This window comes from Podarcis cretensis (genome assembly GCF_951804945.1).
Source record: "Podarcis cretensis genome assembly, chromosome: 7".
In the NCBI taxonomy this organism is placed as follows: domain Eukaryota; kingdom Metazoa; phylum Chordata; class Lepidosauria; order Squamata; family Lacertidae; genus Podarcis; species Podarcis cretensis.
In genome coordinates this window covers 35,255,645-35,274,534 of record NC_137176.1, presented here as the reverse complement: position 1 = coordinate 35,274,534, position 18,890 = coordinate 35,255,645, and the positions used below count along the sequence as shown (strand labels likewise).

At 40.9% G+C, this 18,890-nt stretch overlaps 1 protein-coding gene across 5 annotated transcripts in view; it reads left to right on the top strand.

Annotated features, from left to right (window-relative positions):
* Positions 1-416: 416 nt before the first annotated feature.
* Positions 417-18,890, top strand: part of KCNG2 (potassium voltage-gated channel modifier subfamily G member 2) — a 50,608-nt gene continuing 32,134 nt past the window's right edge. The window contains exons 1-2 of one of the 5 annotated variants that reach the window (XM_079983787.1): positions 1,527-1,897; positions 2,179-2,382. The gene's annotated coding sequence lies outside the window, so the exon portion shown is untranslated. Of the gene's footprint in view, positions 438-1,526; positions 1,898-2,178; positions 2,383-2,578; positions 2,605-2,820; positions 2,842-18,890 lie in introns of those variants that run through there. The other 4 variants (XM_079983791.1, XM_079983786.1, XM_079983788.1 and 1 more) reach the window with 4 other exon arrangements.

Below are 18,890 nucleotides of genomic sequence, written 5' to 3'. Positions count from 1 at the left end.
GTGGCTGCAAAAATTGTGTTGGCAGGAAATGTGATTCATCCCTACATTATAGAAAGGCTTTTCAAGGTTTTAGAAATCGCACAAATGGACGAGCTAATGGATATGGTTCACCAGAGCAACGGGGGGAGTTGTTCCTGTTGAATGGTGCAAAAAGCTGACTCCTTTTAGCTAGAACTGGAATGCCAATTGTAATACCTCGAAAGGTCATAGGCACCTACTTAGCATTTCATAAACGATTGAAAAACACGCAGACCCAGTCTCTTGCATGTTGCCCTGCAACCGCTTGAACTCTCAGAGGAATGTGTCTCACAGCAGCACGAACTCTCCAGGTATGTTGTATAAGCTGACTTTGAGAGTGGTGGGAAAGCAGTTGAGAGAGCTGCAGAGCTTGGGGCCACCACGCTTGTGACACGAAGGCGAGAACATAACGGCATCAAGTGAGACTAATTGTTTTATTCAGTCTCTTATGAAAGAAAAAGTCTATTTAAAATCTGCAGGAGACCTGTAGAACTACTTGCTGCATTGGGGATGGGGTGGGGCCTGTCAGGCTCAGGTGTTAAAACAAAAAGCTACAGGATCGTGGTCAGGTTGAAATAAGAGGTTGAAGGAAATTGGTCATGGCTTCCTGTTCGATGTGGCAGGGCGAAGGTATATGGTCATGTTGTGGCTGCTTTTATTTGGGCACACGTTAAGTATTGTATAATGGTTTAATTGACACAGAAATGAAAAATGACTAAATGTATTTTGGGGAAAAGGTTCAACATGTTTTCCCCCCCATGGGGCTATATTGAAAGCGAGGAGAGCACTTTGAAATCTCCTTAGGTTAATGATTAACTAACTGATGGTTGTTTCTCTGGTAGCTAACATGTGAGTGTTGTAACCTGAGATCATGTGAGAAGTACTGGGTTGCAAAATCTCCCATTTTGAAGTGTCTTTTCTCCCAAACTCAATGAATGTGTAAAAGAAACTCTCCTGAAGGGAGAGTAAACCGTCTGGAGGCTGGTATGCAGGCTGGGGGGGGGGGGGGAGAGAGAGAGAGAGAGAGACCTTTGCTTTTAGATCAGCTTGGATCATTTTCATATTTTGTAAGATGCTAAGCCTATGCTGGACAGACATCGTATGAATATTTGGGACCCGTTTCATTTGATGTTTTCTGCTTTATTTCAATGAGCTCTGCCAGTAAAAGTTTGAATATTTTTATGGGTGTGGACAATGAGGAGCGTTTCTTATGCTTAATATCTGCAACACGTTGAGTGCTCGTCCAGAAAAGTTGAGACCCTCCAGTGCTATGTTCACGAGGCGCTTTCCTTCTCGTGGCTTAGGACTTCGTAGCAGCGGGGGAACCGCCAAAAAAGCCCCTTCGGGGCGCGCGGGAGGAGCGCGCCGCCCGCTTTCCCGCCCTCGCCGGCCTCCTGGGGCGCACGCAGCGCTCGCGCCCTCCGCAGCCCGCCCAAACGCGCGCCAATGCCGGGCGAGGCGCCCCTCCGGGAAGCGCGACGTAGGCGCCGCTCCTGCACCCGACGGCCTTTTCTGCGGGGCTTCCAGCGGCAAGCGAGTGTGCGCGCAGAAGGCGGCGCCTGAGGCGAGGTGGCGCGGGGCGGCGTCCTGCTCTCCCGCCCCGTTTCTGGGCTGCCTCCTCCGAGCCGGCAGGGCGGCTTCCTGCTCTTAGTGCCCGGACGGGATTGGGGAAGCACCTGCAGCGCGCCGCCGAGAGGGTGCAGCTTGCCGGGGCTTGAAGCGTCGCCAGGAGCCTGGGCTGGGGAGCGCGCAGCCTCGTCCCTTCCTTCCTATCCATCCGCGGGGCAAAAGGAGAGAGAGGGGAAAGTCCGCTTTTGGTTGCTGCCGGAGCTTGGCCAGCGGCTTCGCAGCTAAGCAGGAGAGTTGCTGGAAAGTGGAGGTGAGCAAGCCAAGGAGCCGGCGCCGAGGCGTGCGGGAAGTTTGGGTAGGAGCTGCGAATTGGTCAGATCCGTTAAAAAAGGGCTCCGCGCGCAGCCCGAGCCTTGCGGCGTGATTCCTCGGGTGCAAGTCCCGCTTGTTCCAGGCGAAGACCTCGTAGCATTGCAGCCTTAAAGCGCAAGGATAGTGCCGTAGCTTAGCTAAACGGGCTAGCTATGTGCATGAGATCCGGTCCAACTTGAGAACCACTAGCAGCATCTAAACGCCTCCTGCTTTTTTTAGGTTACCAAGATTCTAAGGAAACCCCAAGTGCTCCCTTCCTTCTTGCCGGGTGCAAGGAACTGGGTGGCGTAGATTGTAAAGGCGTTGGCAGGGACTTTCTCTGCTATTTTTCCTCTCTTGAACTCCTCAGATTCCTGCTGAAATGGAATGCTGTGGTGCATCGCCTGTTATCAGCCTAATGGTTCATCACATGTAATAAGTCGAGTGAGTCTCCTTTCTTTCTTCTCAATGCCTGGCCTCCGTTCCTCGTTAGGCAAGAAGAAAGCAAACTTCAGGAGCTGCTATAGTTGATATTTTGCATTCTGACTTAATAAACAAGGGCATAAAACAAAATAGAACCAAAAAGTGAGATTGCTTACTTTCTCTTTTTTTCCTCCAAAGTCCAGACCTCACTTTGCTCAAAATCTGCTCAGTGGCAGGACCAAGGTGTGTATGGTTTAGAATAGATCATCGTGTATTGCATGCTATGTTTAGGGTGGTCTTGAATTCGTATGGGACGGGGTGGTGACTTGTAGTTTCTGTGACCCAGAGCCAAGCTGCTGTCAGGTTCTCATTACCTCCTTAAATCCATAAGATAAATTACTGGTACTAGTAACTGCCAGCATGGGAATTGGCACCCACTTTCCCCCCATATGAAAGTAGGCTTTCCTGGAACTGTGATAGGTAAATAAATTAAAATGGTATCATATAATTTATAAGTGTGATATGCATTAAAAAAAAAACCATGGTTGCATGATGAAAAATTAGTGGGTTTTATTTTTAGAATGAGAATGCTATGTGTGTAAGCTATAATTGATCATCACTGTTTTGGCTTTCAGATAATTGGGCTTGGTTGTCATCAAAGTGCCTTTTTGTTTTCCTAAAGTGAATTTGCCTCTGCATTTTATAATGTATGGATGAGCATGGATGAACCAAGTGACTCTTAAGAATAAAACTTCACTTTTATCAAATTTAGGAGAAATCAGTCATCCTTAGAACGGAAGAGCTCAGTATGTTTTTCAACAAGGGGTTATGGTGTTTTCACTTAAAAACTAGATGCCAAAATACTGTGCATATTATGCTTAGTATATATAGAATATACTTTCTGGTTGCATGCACTGTGTTCACTGTACTGTGTGTAACAATATAATTTAAGATTTCATCTCTGTCGGGAATCTAATGCTTGTAGTTTAGCTCCCTTGTGTCCATTGTTTAAGGTCTCATTTGAAATTTAAGTGACAAAGAGGACTTGGACTTGTTTTGTTTGAGAAAGCCTTGTAAATGGTAAGAGCTAATCTTTCAAGAGCTGAAAGCATAAAGTCAGCTGCTTATTTATATTCAGGATAAACTTGTTTCAGTTATTCTGTACATTGGTGTATGTGTACATGAGACACAGTCCTTTTTTTGTCTTGGTCAAGCCCAGGTAAAGTTAAGGGAGACCTTAACTTGGTTTATGTCTTAGAGCAGCTTCTTAGAATTTGTTCCCTGCATGAGGTTGCCACCTGCAGAGGCAAGCAGTGTCATTATGGCATATATATATAGTTGCACGCCACCCCAAACTCTTGAGTGGTGCAATATTCCAAGTTCTAGGTGCTTACACAGGGATCATGTTTCCTTCAGAATGAGGGTAAGAGGAGATGGTCTCTTTATGATACATGGTTTATTTACACATACAGTGCTACCTCGGATTGCAGACACTTTGGGTTGCAGACGCTTCAGGTTACAGACTCCACTAACCCAGAAATAGTACCTCAGTTTAAGAACTTTACTTCAGGATGAGAACAGAAATCGTGTGGCGGCAGTGGGAGGCCCCATTAGCTAAAGTGGTACCTCAGGTTAAGGTCAGTTTCAGGTTAAGAACAGACCTCCAGAACGAATTAAGTTATTAACGTGAGGTACCACTTTATATACAACCTGTGATGGGGAGGATCACAGCATTAACACCCCAAGAGGGCCTTGCTGCCCCCATAGTCACAGCCTTGGATTCAAACAGAAATCAAACATCCCTCTGGCTTCCCAGCTTGTTGTCCCCATCCCTTCTAGCTTCTAGCTCCTATCACTCAACTCTCCACTCTGGCCTTATGTGTTTCTAACTACCAACAAGTTGAGGGAGGGAGGGGGCTCACCTATTTGCCCTCTGGTGCTGAGCCACTTCCTTTGTTAATGGCCTATTTCCTAGGCTATATACCCTCACCAGGAATTTCAATCCTTGCTTATATTTTAACACTTGTAACTCTTGCTGGATCCAGAGATTAGAAGGGTTGCCAGCATACAGCCTACTCCCCTCATCCCAAACTCATACCACTATCATAAAAAAAGGATCCTGGCTGCTCAGTCCTATGCAGGTCTACTCAGAAGTAACGTGCATAGGGCTAAGTAAGTGTGTAAAGGACTGCGGCATAAGTTTGCCTGTTTAATCATTTATGACACATTCTGATTTGACAATGGTGTAACTGGAAATGAGTCTAGACTCAGTTTCGGAGATGAGATTAAAATTAGCTGCGAGAAAGCAATTGACTTCCATCTGACTTCATGGACCATTTTACGCTAAGAGTTTCTCCAAGTGTTTTTCATGCATATCCCCCCCCCCTCCCCGCAAGGCCCTCTTCTAGTCATTTTATAGCAAGCAATCTTGACTTTGTACCTGCATCTCCATTTTCACGCTTCTTGATGTTTCCACAGACTTTGCTTGTAGAGTATGTCAGATCTCACAAAGAGATATATCCCCTTCTGTAGTATATGGTGGGAAATGTTTTCCATGTTATGATACAAAACATCTTTCATTTGGTAATATCTGTTTATTACCTCAGCCAATGTATTTTCACAGTTGTCGATCCATTGGCAAATGGCATTTTCCTTTTATGGAAAGTTATTCAAAATTTATTTATTCATTTTTTTTTAATTCCCAGTTATCTCCTTCTTTCTCCCAAGAAGCCCAGGCCAGTGGGCATAATTTTATTTTATGTTTGTTTTCCTACTGTAGGTTAGGATGAAACATGGTGCCTTGCTCAAAGTGTCACTGAGATCTTCATGGCTGAGCAGATCCCAGCCTGATCCAACACTTTATGTGCGGTCATTCAGACTTCTGGTGACACCACACTAGCTCTCCATTTATGTATTTTATTATTATTCTACAAAGTCCTGAGTACAATTCACAGAGCAATCCTGTACATATCTACTCAAAAAGAAACTCTGTTAAGTTCAATGAGCCTTCCTCCCAGAATGTGGATACAGGATTTTAGCCAGATCCTGCAGTCCTGTAGCCCCTGATATGATGATCCAGCATCCATAGAAAGCTTCTTCTTCTCCAAGTTTGGAGAGAGAGACCTGATATTAGATGTTCTCTACCTACCGCTGCGGAAACATGCATGGGTCTTTTTCTACTTACATTGGGGTATTCTAAGGACACACCAGGAGGAGGCTTGGATCGAAAAACACAGAACCAAACAAGAGATGAAACTATGCCAGCCCAGGAACTGGCATATTTTATTTCCCTCTTGTTCCCAGTGGGAGGAAAATTGTTAACAGTCCCACCACCAGCATCCACACAATAAACAGAAAAGGATGGTCCCCTGACCTCACTTCCATCCTGCAAGGATGATAAGTCCATTGGATTGCAGTGGTTCAGCTACCTTTGGTAGTCTACCCTTGCACTGTTAATGCATTTTATTTGGTGGAAATGCGAACGAATGACAGCAGAAATGAGAGAACATGCATCAGAATTTACACACACTGTGCCTAATCATGTGGAATGGAAAAACAATTTTATTCAGGTGTTTTTGCACTTTTTTTCAATTAGTTTTCTTTTTCATACCAGTACATTTCAGATGAGAAAACATGGAGCTCACAACACCTTGAGACAGAATATTCTCACTTGATATGTTTTGTATCAAGAATGAGCTTTTCATTACTTTTTTAAAAAAAGGTAAACCTTTCATTTTTCAGAACTGAATATGGCTTAAAAATTGGAATGCAGTAAAATATAAGACTGAAAGACTGCATCAAATAAACAAACATGTAATATAATTTAAAATATAACAGCAACGGGAACACAGTGGTATTGTCCCTCCCCCCAAAAAAAGTTAGCAATACTTTAGAATGGGGGTGGATAACTTGTTGTCCTCAAGACTCCCATTCCCATCAGTCCCAGCCAACATGGCCAATGGTCAGCGATGATGGGAGTTGTAGTCCGATAACATCTGGAGGGCCACAGGTTCCCTGCCCTTATTTACAAGGTAAGTGGAATGATGAGAGGGAAAGAATTACTTTCACGCAAGATCAAGGAATTAGTTTTTCTTTGTGTCTCATATAACATTTGAAGATGGGCATTTAGACTGTAATTCTATAATCTTGGAGTAAGCTCACTGAAAACGAGGATTGCTTCTGACTAGATGGTGTAGGATTGTTCTGACATAAAATCCCAGTTCATCCTTGATTGTTGTCTCAGGGTCTTCTTATATTGCGTAGTTTCTTGAGGCCCCTGGAGTGGGGGTAGATGTAATAATTGGCAGTTTTTGTGGTGCGTTCTAGATAGCATTGTCCTGTAGCAGGTCTGTAGTTTCGTAGCATCCAGCCCACAGTATTGAGCTCCTGCAAAGGTGCAATTTTGTTTGTTGGCTCACCCATTGCCTCAGTGAGCAATGTAGGAGTAATGGGGACATTATTGGTTAGTGCCTATAGCATCAGTTGAGGATAGTCGCTTTTCAGCTACAACAGCTCTCACAGCAAATTAAAAAGGAGAAAAATATTATTCTTGCATTAATTAACATTAGCATTTGTTAACATTAGTGTTATTTGCAAACCTAACCAAGATATAGAATAGAAAAGATTGAACCGTCAGGTGGTAGCTCTGTCCTTCTGGCTCCTCCAGAAGGGTGTTGAACTCAGGAAGCCAACTGCAATCTCTTCAAGAGTCTCAGCCTGCTGCTTTTTTTTGTACACATTAATTAACTTAAATATTAATTAGCTTAAATATATGCAGTCTTAAAATAGATCATTGCTTGCAATTGCCAATGCAGTTTTAGGCATGTCTATTCATTGGTGTGTGTGTAGGACTGGAGTCTTAAGAATATAGTCCTGTGCATCTTTACCTAGCAGCAAGTCCCATTGAACTTAAGTGGGGCTTACTTCTGAGTAGAACTACACAGGATTCTGCTGCATCCAGAGTGTGCTGCTTCTTACTGGAAAATTGAGTGCAGGTTAAAAAGGTGACAGCCCCAAACAGAAAGGAACCCACTTTTTAATGTTTGAGTATGACATAATGGGTTTAGAAAATTAATGAGAGCTGCCTGATGGAAATAATAAGAGTAATATCCAGATGGCAGGCTTGATCTGCTCTCAGTTTACTGTTTGCTGAATGGGAGGACAATCGGGTACTTTGAAAAACAATTTTGTTTGCTTTTGTTTTATTTCCTGTATTATTCTTTTCATTGAGCCTGTCCTTGCCCTGTCATCGTGGCCATTCTCAGTGTTGATTTATGGGAAACTAGTATCAAGTTATATTGATTTAAATCAGGGGAGTTTAAGTTATTGACTTAAATCCTAAAGAAAATGGGACAGTTTAAAGTTCTGATTGAAATCAAGTTTCCAGATTTCTGATTTATATTTCTGTACTGAGTAGGGCATCCTAATGTATACATATTGCTTGCCATAACAAGTAAAACATATCTGCTTGCAACTAAATAGAGATGTTATATTATCCACTACAGAATATTTATATCTGCAGAATTTATGTATTTGCACTGCAGAATTTATATCTGCATCCTGTAGCAACTTGATAGAATTTTAAAAGTAAAAAAATAATAATCTGATCTAGCGTGTTTTAAAGAGATTTATTTGTTTTTAAATTGTTATTTATTTATCATTGAAGATTTATTTTTGTTCACCCTGGCTAGTGGAGGAGGAAGACACAGCTTGCTGTAAATCAGGATAAGCAGTGGATCTGTTCCTATAAAGGACGTCTTTATTTATTAATTTTTGTCGTTTGTGTCTCAAGAGTTGCCCCAGTAATCTGTGAACCACTATGGTGCAGGTATGAATCTTTTATATTCTTCTCGTCCAGCAGTATCTACAGTACTTGAATCTACATCAGAGAGAAAGAGAACAGATGATCTCCCAAATTCCACCTAAAAAAAGTTCTGCATGTATTCTATTTGTGTGTTTCTTTCTTCTTCTTTTTTTAAGAAATACTTTCAGCTTTTAAGTTAACCTCTCTCCAGTATAAACGGTATAACATATCTCTGGGGTACACTGAGTGTATTAATAGTTTAAGGCTATATAAAGTTTTACACATAAATTGATGCATATAGTTATGTTTGGTTTACATTTCTGAAGTTTTCTCCACCATCGTAGCATCTAGAGACTTAATTATTTCTGAGGAAAGCTCAGATGGTGGAGAACAAGGCAGTTGCTTCAGAGAAGTGCTGATACACTATATAGCCATGCACAGGCTGCTACCAATCCCTTGTTATGCAAAGAGAAGAGAACAAAAAATACACATAAAAGGCAACACATTGAGGCTGAACAGATGGCCCCAGGGAGACAATTTAGAGTAGGACCTATCTCATGAGGGTGTTGCCTACACTGGGATTGCAGGACCCTGTACAGCACTAGCCACAATGACTATTCTTAAGCAATTTGTCAAGTGTGGCAAGAGAGGATGCCAAGTGTGGCAGGGAGATTCAACGACAATCAAAGAAACTCATATTTTTTGGCTATACAACCAGAAACAGTATCCATGCCTCTCTTCAAGAACGTGAGCTAGTCTACAGTTCTCCATGACATATTGTTGTGAACAGGGTTTTTCAACGCTGACAAATATGAAAGATGAGAAAAGAGAAAGCCTTCTTTATATTGATGAGATGAGAGTTTCTTTGTCTCAAATTAGACCTAATATAAATAAGATTACCTGGCAAAAGTAAGCTCACACCTCTCATGGGATTTATATACATAAGGTACGTAGGTAAGAGGTTTGTTTATAATTATATTTGGGGAATGATACATGTTCTTTTGTAGCTGTTTGGGTTTATACTTTCTGTGTGTCCCGTGATCATATTATAAAGTAGTTGTGTTCTATGTTATAAATCAAGCACTTATAGGAGTTGTTTGTTTTCCAATGTATTTCTTTCTTATCAATAAAAAAAAAGGTGTGACATGAGCAAATTTTTATTCTGAAAGTGTGGCCTAGGAAAAAAAGCTTGAGAACCGCTGGACTGGAGAAGGGGAACCTGTGACCCTCGAGATGTTGGTAGACTCCATATTTCATCGGCCCAAGCTAACATGGCTACTGATCAGAGATTTGTAATTTACCAACATCTTGAGGGTCAGAGTTTCCCAATCCCTGCTGTAGATGTCATTTCCTATATATATTGCTCAATTCTTCATCATCAAGGTCCTGCAACTGAAACAACCCTCATGACCTTTTAGGCCTAATGCCAATGTTGCAGACTAAAGCATGGCTTTGAACTGAGAAGATTATTTACTTAATGAGGTCATAAATTGAAGTGATATTCAATGGACATTCCTTAGCTGAACATTTTTATTTAAAGTATAGCAATCAAGATGATTGCCTCTGATGACTTTAAATGTTACTTTGTCCTAGGCTGACCTTTTGAGGAAAGATGCTAATCAGCAATGGGAAAATAATACTAAAACACAGAGCTCCAGAAAATAAATGTTGAGACGGGGCATATGTATCACAAATTCATGTCACTATGTTGTAAGGGTTCATCCTTTGGTTTAGGATGACCAAAAATTGCAGTATGTTTCCAGTATAGTTTGCAAAACTATCTAGCATTGCAATCATTACCAACCAATTTCCTCAAAAAGTTAATAATACCCAAAGCTGACCCTTCTTGAATTTGATGGACATTACAATTCTTGGCATCAGCCAGAGATTTTAGAGTATGATCCCCCCTCCCCTGACAAATACTGCTACTTCTTAGCAGTTCAAAAGCATGCCTGTGCAAGTGAATAAATAGGGACCGCTGCGGCAGCAATGTAAATGGCGTTTCCGTGCGCCAGTAGTGGTTTAGTCATGCTGGCCACATGACGCAGAAAACTGTGGACAAACTCAGGCTCCCTCGGCCTGAAAGTGAGATAAGCGCCGCAACCCCATAGTCCAGTTGCCTTTGACTGGACTAAACCGTCTAGGGGTCCTTTACCTCCCCCCCCCCACCTTATTAACAGTACTGTGAGGCTTTTGCGAGGCTGTTCCAGAATAAGTAATCTGATAATTTCTTACCAAAAGTGTAATCAGTATTGCTGAATAATAGAATTGTAGAGTTGGAAGGGACCTCAAGGGTCATCTAGTCCAACCCCCTGCAATGCAAGAATCTCAGCTAAAGCACCCATGACAGATGGCCATCCAACCTTGGCTTTAAAACCTCCAATGAAGGCAAGCCCACAACCTCCTGAGGGAGGCTGTTGGCGCGTTTTAAGAGCTCTTACTGTCAGAAGGTTCTTCCTGATGTTTACTCGGAATCTCCTTTCTTGTAACCTGAAAACAAGCTTGCTCCATCCTCTGTGTGACAGCCCTTTAGATATTTGAATATGGCTATCATGTCACCTCTCAGTCTTCTCTTTACCAAGCTAAACATACCCAGTTCTATCAACCGTTCCTTATAATTCTTGAGGTTTCTAGACCCAGCTTGAGAATTACTCTACTATAGATACCGGTATTTTTGCGTTTTTGGTTTTTAGTTCCTCAAGAAAATGTTTTATGTTGTACTACAGGATGGTTTCTTTTTAAAATGACGCAATACATTGGGGGGGGGATTGTTTTCAAGAGTTTCATTCTTTTTCTGTTTGGTTTTGAAAACTTTTCTAACACCTGTTTTTCCTCTTCTATTTTGTTAATGTTGTTATTAAGAGCAATCCTCTCCAGTTGTAATCGAACACTGTTGCCATATCATATTCAGAAGGTTACAGATGAGTATCTTTTTATGTTGGGGCGGTAGCTGACTTAGAATAACCCATGAATCCAACATCTGCAGGACTCTTCTGGTAGAGACCCCTATTAACCTTGATAGTACTTCTTGACAGATTAGTTTACTGGTAAAATAGATCAGCCTTCCTTGATGTTGTGCCCATCAGCTGCGGAGGCTGGGCCTGGTGGGAGCTGTATTTCAAAACATCTAGAGGGCACCAGGTTGGGAAAGGCTGTCTTAGTTCACTGGCACAATCATTTTGAGATGCCCTTTCACACTTTGTCAGAACATGTCTCCCTTGACGGAGACAGCTGAAGCAGGAAGAAAGACAACTAGAGCACAAGTAGTTCTCATCTTTCTCTGAAGCTGGCCAATTGCTAAATATATCATTTTTGAAAGACTATGCTGTGGCAGTCGTGGCTGCAAAGTAACTTCCCTTCTTGGCTGCCAATATGTCTGCAAAGTCTTGTACAGTAGAGCTGTTTAGTTGGTAAATGAAAGAGAGAGAGCAGACCAAATGTAAACAGAGCAGAGCAGACAAGAGCAGCAAAAGACAATACCTCAGAATAATATCGAAAAATAGGATGTTTAACATTGGACATCTTGCTGTTTCACTAAATTTTTATATATTTTTTCAGTACCACCTTGAAGCTTTGTCATTGTGCTTGCTTTTTCCAGTTGGTGCATGACCTGGTAAGACCCAGCACTCTTCATCTGAACGTTGAGTCATCATCTGTTTGCTGGAATGAATTTGCTGTTGATGGTGCAGGCAAAATCTTTTGAATTCATTTCAGCTTGGGAGTCCCAAGTTAGGATGCAGAGTTTGAATGTTCTTCACCTCAGTTTTGTCCTGTTCTTTTGGATCATTTCCAGTCTGCCTCTCTCTTCCTGAAGCAGACTCGATTGTGGGGTAGTATGTGCCCTGAGTGCTCACTGGAAGGACAGATCGTGAAGCTGAGGCTCCAATACTTTGGCCACCTCATGAGAAGAGAAGACTCCCTGGAAAAGACCCTGATGTTGGGAAAGATGGAGGGCACAAGGAGAAGGGGACGACAGAGGACGAGATGGTTGGATAGTGTTCTCGAAGCTACAAACATGAGTCTGACCAAACTGCGGGAGGCAGTGGAAGACAGGAGTGCCTGGCGTGCTCTGGTCCATGGGGTCACGAAGAGTTGGACACGACTAAACGACTAAACAACAACAACATGTGCAACTTAATGGAGACTGGGTTCTTTGCAGTCTGGGGTTGTTAATGCCTCATTAAGAGAAAGGAGGAGGTCAGCTTTGCAATTCAGCTCTGGCTCAAAAAACTACTCTTGCCAACTGTGGCCCTATCGCCAGACTTTCCTTTTTGAAGCAGACTATTGAACAAGCAGACGCTATTGAATTGCATTAGGTTTCTAGAACCATACCAGTTTGATTTAGTAGTCTGGTTATGACCTGTTATTGCCTTGATGGAGAACCTTTTCTGAATTCCAGAATCCAACCAGAAGAGGGTTCAAGTTAGTTTACAGTAGCAAAAATCAACACTTTCGTGGCACCTTAAACTTAACACATTTACTATGGCATGAACTCTTGTATTCCAACCTGTATCAAATTCATCTCCACAAATCAATCAGAGTATCATATTCAATCAAAAGCAGGACATCTGATCTATTATTTGTTTGTGCTTTGATAACCCAGTAATACTTAACAAGCTGCCCTGGGACTTATCTTAACTGGCTCACAGCCCACAGGGAGCATATTGCTCTTGTACCTTATGCCTACTTCTGTGACAAGCCATAAACCACACACAGAGTGCAGATCCTGTCTTGAATAATAATGGTATCTTCCTTCTGCCACTGAAGTATGTTTTATTACACACACACACCCCGAACAGCATATCAAAAAGTATTGGCTCTACTCAGCACAGCCTAGACTTGAGCATGTTCCTTTGGGACCTTGTGAGAGGAACAGATAATGTGTGTGTTTTCTGAAAACTGCCATTCCAAATCTGTATAACTTTTACCATCTTCTGAGTCATCAAATGTCTCTAGTTGGCAAGTCATGTGGATGAGCAGAGGTTCTTTGAGTGTTTCATAAGGTTGCCTGTAAAGCTAGTTTTTACGTCTCAGCATTGTCTTTTCAGTTTCCCTCTTTCTCCATTACATGCTCTCTGAAAAGTAGAATATTGGCCATCACTTTTGCATTGTTGCCTTTCCAGTTTCACTTTGTGATAAAGGTAATAGTTTAACACAGAGGTTTTCAACCTTTTTGAGTCCACAGTTCCCTTGACCAACTACATGAAGCCGGCACTCTCCCCCCCCCCCATAAGATTTATATTCCACTTGATTGTCAAGAAAAACTGCAACTTTTGGGTCCACAAAGCAAAGCATAGCCAACTAACAATGGATTGTGGCTTCCTGGGGGCTCCACAGCTCTTCTGTTATCCACATCAGGCAGACCCCCCCCCCCCCTGGTAACTTACCTTACATGGCCTGTGGGCTGGATTCTTCTTGGTCACAAGTTGCAGAAGTCTGTTAAAAAACCATTACAGGGCGGAGGCTTAATGACCTGGTTGTATTGCAGCATGCCCTGAATAGCTCTAGTGTATACCAGAGACAGAAATAAAGAGGCAATACTTGAGTTTCATCCTTCATATGTGCTGGGTGCTACATCCTTTGGGTTTGGCAGAATGAGTACAGGAAAGCTAAACAATGTCTAGTTGGACTTCAGAGAGTTCCTTCAGTAATTCTATGAGGTTGTGAAGTAGAAATGCTTGATTTATTCAGAGTCTGTATTGTCCCATGCTTTCTGCATCTTCCACAGTTAGAGGTTCCACAGGTAAAGAGCACTGGAGCTTTATCATGTCTTTGTAATGTCTTACATTAGATCATAGGATAGCATCAGTCGCTGAAAGAGAGTGACAGCACCTTAAGAATCTTCAGCAACAAACATTGGTAAAATACAGCCCATCATCAGCCAGATTTACAGGCATATAGCCACATTTCTTTTATTAAAAAAAAACACAGGTCAGACAGTATATGGAATTGTGATAATTAAATTATTAAGCTATTCACAGTGATAATTCATTAAAACAAATAATTGTTTGTAACCAGGCATCTTGACACTGGTAGGCTAATTAACACAATTAGCTTTTCTCCAATTCAGTTTACAAGTGATAGTAAGAGTATCCCTCTGGAACGAGTATATGGTGTATGTGCGTGAGAGAGAGACTATTTATTGTGGAGATGGGACAGTTAATTGTGCAAATGAGAACAGGGGTGGGGATCCAAATGCAGAATTAAGTCTTTTGTCTTCTTTAAAATCTTAATTTTAAGATTAAGTGCACAAACCTGTGTATATTTACTTAAAAGAGTATCCACTATGTTCAATAGTGGATAACTGAAATTAACTTCATTTCAGTTAATTGTGAATAGGAGTGTAACCTTAATTTTTTTGGCCTTGGATTCTGTTGTCTTGTTTCATATTAGGTACACTGAAAACTTGGCTTTCACCCAAGAGTGGTTAGTCTCTTTTCACAAAATGCCTTTGATGATATTATAAACGTTAACTCTTGGGAAGTAGATAGGATGTCCTTAGAGGAATACTTTAAAGTCTGTTTAGCTTTTAATTTTGATATCTAATATGCTTTCTTTTAGAGTTGCCAAAGGCTTCCAGCTTCCAGTGTTTAACAAGAACATTAATAATAATAACTTTATCAGTGTAGGAAGACCTACATACCTGGTTATATTTCTGTGTTATTACTGATATACCCTTTACCCTCTGCATTAGACGACCTTGATCTGCCCTCTCTTCCATTCCCCACCTGCCACACTGGCTTTTCTTATGTGGTATTGACATATCCTCATATGAACCTCAAAACCAGGTTTGTTGACAAGCAGGACTTAGGAAGGCCTCATTGCAGTCATACTGAAAAGTTTAAAAGTTGCTCTCTAATTTATATAAATGTGCATTTTAAAGTTCAGGATGTTTACCTTTAATGCTGCTATTACATGATGCAGACTTCAAAAATTAATAATTTTTGTAGATGCAATAGCAAAGAATATTGGTTCCAAAGGGCAGGGAAATAACCACACTAGCTTCAGGGCAGTGCTCCTTTTCTTCCCTGTGCTGGGGGTCCCTGAATCTGCTCCAGACATGCTCCTGAAACTCGCCTCTCTACGGAGCATTGCCAATGGAGCATCCATGGTGGCAGAGCTTTCCACTGCCAGTTAAGGGAAAATACCACCAGCAGAACACCCTCTCTGCCCTTGGAAGGGGAGGGTTGCACCCTAACTTATATAGAGCACCAGCAGATACATTGTTTTGCCCATTTTATTTCTCTAATTCTCTGCAGTCAGCACATCCACAACATTCTGTACCAAATCATAATGGTATAGGGGTTTTTTTAACTCCAGTAAGAATTTTTGGAAATAATAAAATAGTTATCTACTGTAGTCTCATAGCTGTAAATTATTCAAACCCCCTGAGCTTTATTATCCCAATAAGTCCATCCAGTAATTTTAATAAGCATTGTATTTATCCAGCGTTTGCTGTAGAATGCTTATTTAAATCCCACAACACGCATATTTGATACAAACTGTCAATAAAATATAAATCAACCCTGGCGATCAATGGGGTGACAGATGTCGCAGCCAGATCGCCCTCACATCCAAATATAAATAAAATCTATTACGTAACTAGATCTTCATCTTATTCTCTCACGAAGACCATTTTTTCCCTGTTACCTGAATATAAGAAAATAACAAGTGGGATTGAAAAGTGTTATATATTTTAATAGAAAATGTACAGAGATTTCAAGAGAAGTCATTTAAAAGCTATTTCCTAAAGGTACAACAAAAGTGAATGCCAAAAACTGGCTGCAGGGTATATTTTGCCTCAGTGTTTCCATCTGCAAGGGAAATTGGTTTGTGTCTTCATATTTGCTGACTGGAACTTTGTAGATAAAATATTGTTAATAATAGCATTGACAGAATGTTTTGTGCTCCCACGTATAAATTTTAACAAATTTAGCAATAATGTAAAGACGTAAAAGAGAAAGTGAGCCAGAACATACAACTTGGTTTAGGATCTAAGGGCACAGACCTCATGGAAACAGAAGGTCTGGGAGAAAATATAGAATTATCATATTGCCTGCTTTAAATCGTTAGTTATGGGGGATTGGCAGAGACAGTCGCTTATCCCCTGAACATTCTTTGGTGAGAGGGATTGGCTTGGCTGAACTTTTACCATCATTCATTCTATGTCTTCAACAGAATAGTCCGAAGGACTTTTCCCAGGCAAGACCAAAAGTTGGAGATTATTGTGCCCTCCCTTTCTTCCCACATCAGTCTGTGGCACCTGTGCAGATTCCTCTCTTCTGGTTAATCATACAAGATGTCCAGGAAAAATAATTATGGATAGATTGGAATGATTAATTTGTGTAGTCATCTATACACAGATGGTGTTAATTGGCCTGCAGCCGGATGCAAATTTACAAGGAATTCACATTGCCTTCTTGTAAGTCATTTGCAAGAAATAAATTAGAATAATGATAAAATGTGAACGACTCTGTGGTTTACAGTTATTTAAAAATGTTACGTGTGCCCTTCATTTAAGCATATAAAATTACTTGCACAAGAACAAGCGACCCCCTTGTGATACTGTAAATCCTCACCGGCCTTTTTTGGTCCAGAATTCTTTGCTCCAAGCCCATTTTGTACTGGCTGGTTAGCAAGTGGCAGCCATTCGCTGCTGCTGCTGCTGCTGCTGCTGCTGGAGGCAGGATTTACACTTTCTCCCTCCCCATATATATTAACATTTAACTCTGAAAATATAATTGCTTTTGGAACAAATCCTACTCAAGAGGGAAATTGAAGAGCAGCTGATAAAACCCTGAAATGAAATTAAAGCATTAAACCTGGTTAGTTTTGCAGATTTTTTCTTTTCAAGTTCACACACTGTTCTCTCTGGAGAACACAGAAGTGTGGTGACCCATAATAGATTGTTTTCATGTGCTAATAGCTTGGCAAGTGCGAACTTAATATCTGTTTCTAAGACATTCCAGATAGCTCACAGTCATATTGTTAGTCGTCTCTGAAAGTAGCTGCCATTGCACATTAGTCACTATAGTTAACTTCACCATAAAAGCTACAATAAACTAATAACAGTCTTCCTATTTGTTCCTTTCCTTTGTCAGTAACCTGGTTATTGCCTGTCTGCCTTCCTTGGCTAAGCCACATCAATCTAAACCAAATCTGCTTAGAGGAGACAGCAGACCCAGGCGAAGTCACAAAGATGACTTCACAGTGACAGACAGAAATTGGTATTCACATAGATTTTTCATTTTGTTGAATGCCTGGCCTGTATGCAACTAACAGTCCTTTGGAAGTTCAGGTTATCATACTGTACCTTGGCAAGAAGTGCTATAAAAAGGATGGTAAATTATTATTATTTTAAAAAAATAACATTTCTATACTGTTCTTCAGCAGAGGATCATTACAGGGCTGTTTACAATATAAAAACACAAGGCTCAGCTGTTGCTCTTCCTCCTCCTTCATTACTATGTTCTGCAAAATAGGAAGTCTAAATTCTGTGCCACAAGAAAATAATAATAATAATAATAATAATAATAATAATAATAATAAAATAATAATAATTTATTATTTATACCCCGCCCATCTGGCTGGGTTTCCCCAGCCACTCTGGGTGGCTTCCAACAAAACATTAAAAATACAAGAAAAGTCAGACATTAAAAACTTCCCTAAACAGGGCTGCTCTTAGAATAAATGATGCAGTTGCAATTATTGTATATGCAGATATACTTATTTGTGTAAACTTTTAGCTCCCTTGCTCTCTACAATTGTTCTGTAACTGACTGAATGGCATTCAACTCAGAGTAGATCTGTTGAAATTAAGACTAACTTAGTCATATTTACAGTTACAGATAGGTAGCCGTGTTGGTCTGCCATAGTCAAAACAAAAAAATTTTTTCCTTCCAGTAGCACCTTAAAGACCAACTAAGTTAGTTCTTGGTATGAGCTTTCGTGTGCATGCACACGAAAGCTCATACCAAGAACTAACTTAGTTGGTCTTTAAGGTGCTACTGGAAGGAAAAAAAATTTTTGTTTAGTCATATTTATTAATTTCAATGGGTATACTCTGAGTGAAACTTAGTGGGTACTACCTACTGTATTTGCCTTCGGTGGCTGAACTTTCAGAAGGCTTGTCGTCTGGGAATTTTTCTTAACCAGCTGCCAGCACCAGTCACTGGGATGTGCCCAGCTTCTTATACAACAGACACTCCTGGTCATAGGGATAATTATTTTACTAACATTCTTTCACAATTGATAGTTGATTTTAATAGGTTTCTTTCATGTAAATGTGTGTGTTCTTAGCTAAAACCTTCCTTTGCATTGTGGTGTCTGGTGTTCTTACGTTGTCCTTTATACTGTACTCTGTTTAGAAGTGAGCTACATACATACACAGACCACAATATAAATGTAAAGCACTCTTATACTACTTGAAGAATCCTGGCTTCTCCCAAAGACTCTTGGGAATTGTAGTTTGTTAATGGTGCTGAGAGCTGTTAGGAGACACTTAACAAACTACAGTTCCCAGGTTTGTATTGGGGATACTGTAGCATAAGTGGTATAAGATTGCTTTAAATGTACTGTTTGGATGTGACAACAATGCGGGTAATGCTCACATTTTGTATATAAAGGCCATTCAGTCCACTGAACATTTCTTCAGGACAGAAGTGGGAGAGCTTTAGTCTTGATTTCCTCCATATGTCAAAAGTTTCTTGTCTCAGAAGAGTAAGCA